At 44.6% G+C, this 9,948-nt stretch overlaps 1 long non-coding RNA gene across 1 annotated transcript; it reads right to left on the reverse strand.

Moving 5' to 3' along the window:
* Positions 1 to 1,667: 1,667 nt before the first annotated feature.
* On the reverse strand, positions 1,668 to 8,686 carry LOC115836985. Its single transcript, XR_004032038.1, has 4 exons — positions 8,669 to 8,686; positions 8,310 to 8,371; positions 2,644 to 2,647; positions 1,668 to 1,688 (listed from the first exon to the last, which is right to left on the reverse strand). It is a non-coding gene; the product is annotated as an uncharacterized LOC115836985 (long non-coding RNA).
* Positions 8,687 to 9,948: the final 1,262 nt, after the last annotated feature.

The raw sequence follows: 9,948 nt of genomic DNA on the forward strand, positions 1-9,948 counted from the left end.
TAGGGCTATGCAGAATGTGCTTTGTTAAACAAATGATTGAAGGCAGTATGCTTGTTAAAAGTCATCACCACTCTCTAATCTCAAGTACCCAGGGACACAATACACTGTGGAAGACCACAGGGACCTCTGCCTCGGAAAGCCAGGTATTATCCAAGGTTTCTCCCCACGTGATAGTCTGAGACATGGCCCCCTGGGAAGGGAAAGACCTGACCATCCCTCAGCCCGACACCCGTAAAGGGTCTGTGCTGAGGAGGATTACTAAAAGAGGAAGGCCTCTTTGCAGTTGAGAAAAGAGGAAGGTATCTGTCTCCTGCTCGTCCCTGGGCAATGGAATGTCTCGGTGTAAAACCCGATTGTATGTTCCATCTACAGAGATAGGAGAAAATCGCCTTAGGGCTGGAGGTGAAACATGCTGGCATCAATACTGCTCTTTAATGCACCGAGATGTTTATGTATGTGCACATCAAAGCACAGCACCTTTTTTCTTAACCTTGTTTATGACACAGAGACATTTGTTCACATGTTTTCCTGCTGACCCTCTCCCCACTATTATCCTATTGTCCTGCCACATCCCCCACTCTGAGATGGTAGAGATAATGATCAATAAATACTGAGGGAACACAGAGACCGGTGCCGGCACGAGTCCTCTGTATGCTGAGCACCAGTCCCCTGGGCCCACTTTTCTTTCTCTATACTTTGTCTCTGTGTCTCTTTCTTTTCTCAGTCTCTAGTATAACCCGACAAGAAACACCCACAGATGTGGAGGGGCAGGCCACCCCTTCATTGCACAAACCACACAGATATTCAGAGGCTCAAATGCAACCAAGGCCAGCACAGTGCCAAGTATGTCCACCTCAGTGAGCTGCGGAGAGGTGACTGCACCCTTTATTGATTGACTACTAGGAAACTGTCAAGAGGCAGCCCACTGAGCATGGCCATCTTAGAGGAATTTCAGGTGTCCCTACAACAGAGAATATGCGTTGAGAAAGGGGAAAAAAATAGACCACTTAGCTTGGGTAGTCAAGGCTCATGACAAGTCCCTGCATCTCAGCTACTGACTTTAAAGTTGTTTGGGGAAAAGAAAGAGAGATCAGACTGTTACTGTGTCTATGTAGAAGAAGTAGACATAAGAAACTCCATTTTGTTCTGTACTAAGAGAAATTCTTCTGCCTTGAGATGCTGTTAATCTGTAACCCAAGCCCCAACCCTCTGCCCACAAAGACATGTGCTGTGTTGACTTAAGGTTTAATGGATTTAGGGCTATGCAGAATGTGCTTTGTTAAACAAATGCTCGAAGGCAGTATGCTTGGTAAAAGTCATCACCATTCTCTAATCTCCAGTACCCAGGGTCTCAATGCACTGCAGAAGGCTGCAGGGACCTCTGCCCAGGAAAGCCAGTTATTGTCCAAGGTTTCTCCCCATGTGATAGCCTGAGATATGGCCTCGTGGGAAGGGAAAGACCTGACTGTCCCCCAGCCCAACACCCGTAAAGGGTCTGTGCTGAGGAGGATTAGTGAAAGAGGGAGGCCTCTTTGCAGCTGAGATAAGAGGAAGGCATCTGTCTCCTGTTTGTCCCTGTGAATGGAATGTCTCGGTGTAAAACCCGAACGTACGTTCTATTTACTGAGATAGGAGAAAACTGCCTTATGGCTGGAGGTGAGACATACTGACGGCAATACTGCTCTTTACTGCACTAAAATGTTTGTGTAAAGTCAGACATAAATCTGGCCTATGTGCACATCGAGGGACAGCACCTTTCCTTAAATTTATTCATGACACAGAGATCTTTGCTCACATGTTTTCCTGCTGACCCTCTCCCCACCATCACCCTATTGTCCTGCCACATCCCCCTCACCGAGATGGTAGAGATAGAGATCAATAAATACTGAGGGAACTCAGAGACCAGTGCGGGCGTGGGTCCTCCGTATGCTGAGCGCCAGTCCCCTGGGCCCACTATTCTTTCTGTATACTTTGTCTCTGTGTCTTATTTCTTTTCTCAGTCTCTCATCCCACCTGATGAGAAACACCCACAGGTGTGGAGGGGCTGGCCCGCTTCAGTTGTGAGGATCAATATATATATTCATATTAAAGATTGCTTTTTGCTTCAGGCTGTTTGGAAAACACCAAGCGTAGAAACTTGAAATTGTGTTCCATGAAAAAACTGGATACAAAAAGCCACTATCAAGGTAGGAGGTGGGATTTGACTCAAGAGACCAGGCTCCAACACCAGACAAAATTAAGGACTAGCTAAAACAGCAACAGGGCAGAAGCAGCTTTTCATAAGACATACCCACCAGTATGCCATGTCACGTTTACCATTTCCATGGTAACACCTGGGAGTTATTGCTGCTTTCCGTGACAACAAGCTGATGACCTGAAAGTTACCACTTTTTCTAGAAATTTCTGCATAATCCACCCCTTACTTTGCATATAATTAAAAGTGGGTAGAAATATGACTGAAGGGCTGCCTCTGAGCTGCTACTCTGGGCATACTGCTCCACAAAGAGCAGTACGTCCGCTGCTGCTGTGCACTGCCACTTCAATAAAAGTTGCTATCAAAGGCTGGGTGCAGTGGCTCATGCCTGTAATCCCAACAAGTTGGGAGGCTGAGGCAGGCAGATCACAAGGTCAGGAGTTTGAGACCAGCCTGGCCAATATGGTGAATCACCGTCTCTACTAAAAATACAAAAATTAGGCAAAGTATCATTCTCAGCAATGTATCACAAGGATAGAAAACCAAACACCGCATATTCTCACTCGTAAGTGGGAGTTGAACAATGAGAACACACGGACACAGGGAGGGGAACATCACACATTGGGCCTGTCAGGGGGTGGGGGACTGGGGGAGGGATAGCATTGGGAGAAATACCTAATGTAAATGACGAGTTGATGGGTGCAGCAAACCAACATAGCACATGTATACCTATGCAACGAACCTGCACGTTGTGAACACGTACCCTAGAACTTAAAGTATATTTTTTAAAAATACAAAAATTAGCTGGGCATGGTGGCGCGTGCCTGTAGTCCCAGCTACACAGGAGGCTGAGGCAGGAGAATCACTTGAACCTGTGAGGCAGAGGTTGCAGTGAGCTGAGATCGCACCACTGCACCCCAGCCTGGGCAACAAAGTGAGACTCTGACTCAAAGAAAAGAAAAAAAAAATCCCAAAACTCCCCTTAAGATGCATATACTTGTCTACAATATCTTTTTTTTTTTTTTTTTTTTTTTTTCTGAGAGTCTTGCTGTCACCTAGGCTGGAGCATAGTGGTGCGATGTCAGCTCACTGCAACCTCTGCCTCCTGGGTTCATGTGATTTTCCTGCCTCAGCCTCCCAAGTAGCTGGGATTACAGGTGTGCATCACCACACCCTGCTAATTTTTGTGTTTTTATTAAAGACAGGGTTTCACCACGTTGGCCAGGCTGGTCTCGAACTCCTGACCGCAAGTGATCCATTCACCTCAGCCTCCAAGAGTGCTGGGATTACAGGTGTGAGCCACTGCACCTGGCCTGTCTTTTGAAAATAGATGGATGATCTAACTGTGTTTTAAAGGCCTGAGTTTGGCTGCAACTTGTGTATATAAAAGACTTCTCAGCAATCTTGTGCCTTGGTTCCCCTGAAACAGGTACCTCACCTATATTTGGTGGTTGGTGATCTGGAGACAAATAGTATCCTGTGTGACTGAAAAAGATCCCTGGAATCTGTGCCTGTGTGTCTCAGAACACCGTCATATTTACATGTATTTTATTTCACTGGATTTTGTTTTTCATGCTATACTGTAGCCTTTGTCTTTCTTGGAGACTTAGGTAAGTATAACTCGTGGAGTCATGTGAGACTGTTCAACATCTTACCCGGAGTGACTGCTATAATTGCAGTCATCTATTTTAAGGAAAAAAATTGTGCTTGAAAAGGAAACATATTTTGTAAAATTAATATCAAGTTCAGTGTATTTTATAATTTATTCTCAATTTAAGAAAACCGTTTAGGAGACTTTGCTGCTACATTCTAGAGAGGGATTAATAAAAACATGTCTCACATTTGGCTTATGCTGTTTCAAAGGGAAACACATCTTGCACACCTTGTGGCTATAAAGGAAAGAGAGGCTTATTTTATTTGACTATAGGATCAAGCCACATTATCCATTCATGCAATAAAACCAGGACTGCAAAAATTATTTAATTTCCATCTCTCTGATATCAGGGACTATCTCTCAAACTATTTAGAATTCAGAAGGGGCATAAAACCTGTGAAGATAGGAAGACTCATCTTCCTCAATCCCCAAATATTTCGTTGGTTTACAAGAAACAAAACCCTGTATAAAGATGAGGGCTTCTACTATATTTCATCCAATCTGAGATACCTTTGGTTGTATGGCACACCACAATTTTACACACCAAGTTCTCCATTTAAATATGTTAAGCCACATATATAAATAAGTATGCCACACTTAAATTTTAGCAGTGGTAATATGTTGGAAAAATGTCTATCTTAGAATTGATGAGATAAAGTTTTACCCAAGAGTGGCACAATATCTTCCAGACCCATTTACAAATACTAGCAAACACTACGGAGATAAAAATAAACAGTATTGTATTGAGGGTTTTTTTTGTTTTGTTTTTTTTGTTTTTGTTTTTTTTTTTTTTTGAGACGGAGTCTCGCTGTCACCCAGGCTGGAGTGCAGTGGTGCAATCTCGGCTCACTGCAAGCTCTACCTCCCGGGTTCACGCCATTCTCCTGCCTCAGCCTCTCCGAGTAGCTGGGACTACAGGTGCCCGCCACCACGCCCGGCTAATTTTTTGTATTTTTAGTAGAGACGGGGTTTCACCGTGGTCTCGATCTCCTGACCTCGTGATCCGCCTGCCTCGGCCTCCCAAAGTGCTAGGATTACAAGCGTGAGCCACCTCGCCCGGCCTGTATTGAGTTTTTTACTAAAACAATGAACCACTGCAGTTCTGTGGGGAGCCGAAAACCTGAGGGTCATGACCAATTCAGCATTCCACTGCAGGCTATATGATCAAACAGCAAACTGTTTATCATGAATGCAGAATGTGGGCAAACCTGCCACCAGAAAGTATGCTGAGGGCAATCACTCCCTGGCACCGTGCTCCTTGAGGTTATCTACTGGGACATCTGAAACTGGGACATCTGGAGACTACTGTTCAAAGAATGCAGTCATGCAGGCCTGCACTAAATCAAGCAGCTGACCGACAACTATCCCCTCCTCCTTATTTTCTTTACTCAATAAATATGAAGTGCTATAGAAGCTCAGGGCCCTTGTTCACTAGAAGCAAGGAGCTCCCTGACCCCTCCTTCCAAACATATTCTTTTGTATTTGTCTTTCTTCCTGCATTCATCCTTCTTTGTTCAGTCCAGTAGGGTCCGTGGCACAGTTCAATTATAAGTTACGTAGCATTATACAAAGATTCAATGCAGATATTCTATGGGAAGGCTTTAAGCACATTTAATCATACATACTACCAATTCACAATTGTGATGTTAACACATGCAGTTCCTAAATATGAGCAATCATTTTTACAATAAAAATAGGTACAAAACACATAATATTTGGTATTGTTCTGGTATTTTTTGCTTTGTTTTCTGACAAGCATATTTATTTACATATTTAATACAATAGTTTCCATAATGCTGATTATACAACAAGAGCAGAAAAAAAATACAGATGAAAGCATGATTTCCCAGATTCATTAACATACAAAATTACAAATTTCTTTTTTCTTTTCCTTATTTATTTATTTTTTTTTAGATAGGCTGTCACCCAGGCTGGTGAAATCTTGGCTCACTGAAACCTCCACCTCTTGGCTCAAGTAATTCTCCACCTCAGCCTCCTGAGTAGCACCATCTCCAGCTAATTTTTGTATTTTTTTGTAGAGATGGAACCCCATGTTGAAAACACTGGTCTCGAATTCCTAAGCTCAAACGATCCTTCCAATTTGGCCTCCCAAAGTGCTGAGATTACAGGTGTGAGCCACTGCACCTCACCTAAAGTACAGAATTTATTCCTTAGTGTCAATTATCTGAAACCAATGTAAGTGCATTTTATGCCAACAATATCCCCATAATCAATAATACATAGATGTTCCTTCCTGTGTGTTCCCTCTGGCTTATATTCAATTGACATTTATTGAAAAAGGCATTACCTCCTGACTGGCATCATGCCCAGCACTATTCTCTGATAAGAAATGATGTGTAAGTTTGAAATTAAAGTTTGTTCACATTTGCTGCAGCCTTGAGGTTTCACTCTTATATTAACCTTGTGGTATAATGAGCTAGTCCTTCTCACTGCCAACTTCCAGATATTCACTTCATTTATGATTCCTCTCCTTTGTGTGTTTTCTGATGTAGAATGAGGCTGAATCTGCAGGAGAAGGTTTTCCAACACTCAGTACATTCTTAAGGTTTCTCACCTATATGCGTTCTTTGATGTATAATAAGATGTGACTTCCGGGCAAAAGATTTCTGACATTTGCTGCATTCGTGGGGTTTCTCTCCTGTATGTGTTTTCTGATGTAAAACCAGGCTAAACTTGATGGGGAAAGTTTTCCCACATTCACTACATCCATAGAGTTTCTCTCCTGTATGGATTCTCTGATGAGTAGCGAGACTAAACTTACGAGAGAAAGTCTTCCCACACTCAAGGCATTCATAAGGCTTGTCTCCCGAGTGAATTCTCTGATGGATCAGGAGATAGGACTTCTGACTGAAGGCTTTGTGACATCCTCCACATTCATAAGGTTTCTCTCCAGTGTGAGACCGCTGATGAATATTCAGGTGTGACTTTTGGCTGAAAGTCTTCTGACACTGACTGCATTCATAGGGTTTTTCCCCTGTATGAGTTCTTTGATATAGGATGAGACTAAACTTTTTTTTTTTTTTCTTGAGATGGAGTCTCGCTCTGTCGCCCAGGCTGGAGTGCAGTGGTGCAATCTCGGCTCACTGCAAGCTCCGCCTCCCGGGTTCACGCCATTCTCCTGCCTCAGCCTCTCCGAGTAGCTGGGACTACAGGCACCTGCCACCACGCCCGGCTAATTTTTTGTATTTTTAGTAGAGATGGGGTTTTACCATGGTCTCGATCTCCTGACCTTGTGATCCACCCACCTCGGCCTCCCAAAGTGCTGGGATTACAAGTGTGAGCCACCGCGCCCGGCTGGATGAGACTAAACTTGATGGAGAACATTTTCCCACATTCGTTGCAACCATAGGGTCTCTCTCCTGTATGAGTTCTCCAGTGAGTAATGAGGAAGGACTTTACACTAAAGCCTTTTCCACATTCACCACAGTGATACGGTTTCTCTCCTGTGTGAGTTCTCTGATGTCTACTGAGCTCAGAGCTCTGGATGAAGGCTTTCCCACATTCATTACACCCATACGGTTTTTCCCCAGTATGGATTTTTTTGATGTAAAATGAGGTTAAACTTAAGGGGGAATGTTTTCCTCCACTCATCGCAACCATGGGGTTTCTCTCCTGTGTGAGCTCTCTGATGGATCATGAGCTGTGACTTATTGCTGAAGCTTTTCTGACATTTGCTGCATTCATACGGTTTCTCTCCAGTATGAGTTCTTTGATGGAAAGTGAGTTTTGACTTATCACTAAAACCTTTTTGACATGTACGACACTCAAAGCATTTCTCTCCTGTGTGAGTTCTTTGATGTTTATTAAGGCATGACTTATCAGTAAAAGCTTTCCCACATTTATTGCACTCATAAGGTTTCTCTCCTGTATGGGTTCTCTCATGTAAAATGAGACAGGACTTCCAGGTGAAGGCTGTCTGACATCTACTGCATCCATAGGGCTTCTCTCCTGTTTGTGTTCTTTGATGCTTAAAGAGGTCCAACTTCTGGGAAAAGGCTTTCCCACAGTCACTGCAGTCATACTGTTTCTCCCATTTTTGAGTTTTCCAGTGTTTTATGAGCTGTGACTTATGACTGAAAGCCTTTACATGTTCATTATATTCATCGTATTTCTCTTCAGCATGAATTTTCTCATGCTTACGATAAAGAAAAACTTTTGTCATATCCATTACATTCACCTTCATTTCTTGCATAGCTTCTGTTTTGAATAAAGTACTCTAGGATTCAGGTGTTTCCCAAGTACAAAAGGGGTATGAAGGTTTGAGCTCAAATGAGATGTTATGTTGCCAAATGTATGATATTTGTGGTGTCTCTCCATAGTTTCAAGGCTGCTTTGGTTTTCTCAGAGCCATTCTGTGTGATCATTGACTTGCCAGGCATCTTCTAGAAAGGAGACCAATTAATCCACTGTGATCATGTAATAAAAGGAGTAGAAGCTCACACTGAGATGTTTGTGTAAAGTCAAACATAAATCTGGCCTATGCGCACATGGAGGCACAGCATCTTTCTTTTTTTTTTTTTTTTGAGACGGAGTCTCTCTCTGTCGCCTAGGCTGGAGTGCAGTGGCGCAATCTCGGCTCACTGCAAGCTTCACCTCCCGGGTTCACGCCATTCTCCTGCCTCAGCCTCTTCGAGTAGCTGGGACTACTGGCGCCCGCCACCACGCCCAGCTAATTTTTTGTGTTTTTTAGTAGAGACGGGGTTTCACCGTGGTCTTGATCTCCTGACCTCGTGATCCACCCGCCTCGGCCTCCCAAAGTGCTGGGATTACCAGCATGAGCCACCGCGCTCAGCCAGCACCTTTCCTTAAACTTATTTATGACACAAGAGTCCGTTGCTCACGTTACCTGCTGACCCTCTCCCCATCATTACCCTATAGTCCTGCCACATCCCCCTCTCCGAGATGGTAGAGATAGTGATCAATAAATACTGAAGGAACTCAGAGACCAGTGCCAGTGCGGGTCCTCCGTATCCTAAGCACCGGTCTCCTGGGCCCACTTTTCTTCCTCGATAGTTTGTCTCTGTGTCTTATTTCTTTTTTTTTTGAGACGGAGTCTGGCTCTGTCGCCCAGGCTGGAGTGCAGTGGCGCAGTCTCAGCTCACTGCAAGCACCGCCTCCCGGGTTCACGCCATTCTCCTGCCTAAGTCTCTCCTAGTAGCTGGGACTACAGGCGCCCGCCACCACGCCCGGCGAATTTTTTGTATTTTTAGTAGAGACGAGGTTTCACCGTGGTCTCGATCTCCTGACCTCATGATCCGCCCGCCTCGGCCTCCCAAAGTGCTGGGATTACAAGCGTGCGCCACCGTGCCCGGCCTTTGTGTCTCATTTCTTTTCTCAGTCTCGAGAGACGCGGCGAGATAGTATGGCGGCGCTCTTGTAACTGATACTCATGGGGGCCGCCATCTTGAAAGTCTCCCTACACCATCTTTCCCCGCCCACGATAACTTTATTGGTCCGCGTTGAGTCCATCGCGAGCGGCGCCAACGACGAGGCGCATGCGCCTTCCCGACTCTATCCAACGCAGGTCCAGTCCTCCCCGGCAAGACGCACCAAGCCCAGCATGGCCTCCTACGTTTTTGTCACTTGTAAGTAGGAAGCAGCTCCACGTTACAGGGGGCGCGGCCATCTTGGAGAAGGTGTACATATCCGTACAGAAAAGAGGGACGTCCCTTAGGGAAGCAGGTGAAACGACCTCCAGGAATGCTTCTGGGGAACAGTATAGGCTTTGGAGATCACTGTGGGCACAGGGTAATCAGAGCCAGCTGAATGAAAAGATCTCCCCCACCCAGGGTTAGTGGTGGGTATTGGGTGACAGCTCCAGGGTGAAAGGTGAAGGCAAAGGGACAGTAGGGGGTGGAGCTAATAGTGGGGGCGGGGCCTTGCTGTTGATCAAGTTGGATCCCAGAAAAGGTTGGTAGGAATTTTTGTGCAAGCTGCATCTCAAATCAGTAATAATTCTACTAAGTTATTAGAATTGGAATTGCTGATCCAAAGAAAATGAAAAATTTTAATTGAGTAAATAATTCCAGATTGTTGTCCAAAAAATGTTCTATTAGTGTATATACTATACTAGCAGCTA

The sequence above is a fragment of the Nomascus leucogenys genome, chromosome 10, assembly GCF_006542625.1.
Source record: "Nomascus leucogenys isolate Asia chromosome 10, Asia_NLE_v1, whole genome shotgun sequence".
In the NCBI taxonomy this organism is placed as follows: Eukaryota; Metazoa; Chordata; class Mammalia; order Primates; family Hylobatidae; genus Nomascus; species Nomascus leucogenys.